This window comes from Octopus bimaculoides, chromosome 18 (assembly GCF_001194135.2).
Source record: "Octopus bimaculoides isolate UCB-OBI-ISO-001 chromosome 18, ASM119413v2, whole genome shotgun sequence".
Classification (NCBI taxonomy): Eukaryota; Metazoa; Mollusca; class Cephalopoda; order Octopoda; family Octopodidae; genus Octopus; species Octopus bimaculoides.
The window spans coordinates 48,738,240-48,740,528 of NC_068998.1; positions in this window are offsets into that span (position 1 = coordinate 48,738,240).

A 2,289-nucleotide genomic window follows, 5' to 3' on the forward strand; every position below is an offset into this window, starting at 1 on the left:
ATAAGTGTGTGCGTGCATGTGAGAGGGATGAGATATATATATGTATAAACTTAGATATGTTTCGACCAAAGATTGATTGTTGTCAAGCAAATTGGCCCCAGGAACTTTATCTTTGAAAGCCTAGGTCTCATTTTTGCCGAACCGCTAAGTTACGGAGATGTAAACACACCACCATCGGTTGTCAAGCGATGTTAGGGGGACAAACACAGACACACAGACATATACATACATATACATATATACGACAGGCTTCTTTCAGCTTCCGTCTACCATATCCACTCACAAGGCTTTGGTCAGCCCGAGGCTATAGTAGAAGACACTTGCTCAAGATGCCACGTAGTTGGACTGAACCCAGAACCATGTGGTTGGTAAGCAAGCTACTTACCACCACCATCGTCATCATCATTATTTTAATGGCCATGTCATGTTCCATGGGGGTATGGGTTAGGAGAAGGCTTTAATATTTATTAATAATCATTTCTCATATATCTCTATACAAGTCCCTTAAGATTTATTTTCGACAACACCATCATTATCCTACAAAACCCATTCTCTCCAACCTAATTCCATAGTTTATTCCACAGGTGTTGTCTTCCTGTAGTGCTATGTTTTGTTTGTACATTGCTATTAATAAATCTTCCATAACTAATACATCACCATCACCATCATCATTGTGATCATCATTATTGTCATCGCCATCATCATCATCATCATTATCACTTAACATCTGTTTTTCCATGCTGGCATGGGTTGGACAGTTTGACGGGAGCCGGCATGCCAGAAGACTGCATCAAGCTTTACTGTCCGTTTTGGCATGGTTTTTTTTACTTGTTGCTGAAATGAGTGGATCAACACGAATTCCATTTCTTGATATTTTTTTTCTGAACCAAATTTTCAATTTCGAAAATTTCAAAAAATTTTTTTTTTAAATATGTAATCAATTTATACAAAAAAAAAAAAAAAAAAAAAAAAAAAATAACGTCTGAAACAGCCATAATGAATCTCAATTAATTTGTTTCTTAAGTTGAAGTTTTTTTTATGTATTGGACATGTCCCTTGTAGAATGCTGACAAAGCACATTCACTGTTAATGGCTATCTGGTGTTATCCATGGTTATTGCACAATCATTGTTGGATCTCCCTCAAGAATTCCTCAGTGTACATTGAGTGTAACAGAAATGATAGAAATGGAAAATGGAATATACATAAATTCCATTTTCTGTCCTCTATCATTTCTGATTTTTTTTTCCTCATAATTATTTTAGATAAAGAAAGTCATTAATTCTATTTTCTTTCAGTTTGTTTATTTATATATTTATATATATTTCTATAGTGGAGGCGCAATGGCCCAGTGGTTACGGCAGCGGACTTGCGGTCATAGGATCGCGGTTTCGATTCCCAGACCGGGCGTTGTGAGTGTTTATTGAGCGAAAACACCTAAAGCTCCACGAGGCTCCGGCAGGGGATGGTGGCGAACCCTGCTGTACTCTTTCACCACAACTTTCTCTCACTCTTACTTCCTGTTTCTGGTGTACCTGTAATTCAAAGGGTCAGCCTTGTCACACTGTGTCACGCTGAATATCCCTGAGAACTACATTAAGGATACACGTGTCTGTGGAGTGCTCAGCCACTTGCACGTAAATTTCACGAGCAGGCTGTTCCGTTGATCGGATCAACTGGAACCCTCAATGTCGTAAGCGACGGAGTGCCAACACACACACACGTATATTTCTATACTCTTGCGATAATATTGAACTCCTGACGTATATCCAGTCACAGCAATGAACATATATAAACGCACACACAAACACCAAATTTGTTTTAAATGTGTCAGTAGAAATTTATATGGCAAAATTCATTTGATGAGCAGCTTGTGACATGGACAATGGCTCTGACATATGAGATGAAGAGGAAAGAAACATCCTGTGGGTGCAGTCACGACTATCTGGCCTAGAAATAAGCCGTTGAAATGGATATGCTTATGATGTCAAGCAGACGTATGTGCACAGGCTTTGCAGCCATGGCAAACCCATTCAATTAGGAATGTCTTATCTTATGTGAATTTGTACTTGTTTTTTTTTTTTAATGATGGAATATGATATATTTGAGAGTGTTTTGGCTGATATTTTGAGCAAGATAACTGACCTGCCCCCCCCCCCCTCTGACCACTACTTCCTTCAAAGAAGTCATCCTACTTCAGTCTTTGGTGCAATAACTTCATAACACTTGTTAATGAAACATCTCAGACCGTTCTGTCTACGAGTGAAATAACGCCACTGCCGCCCTCACC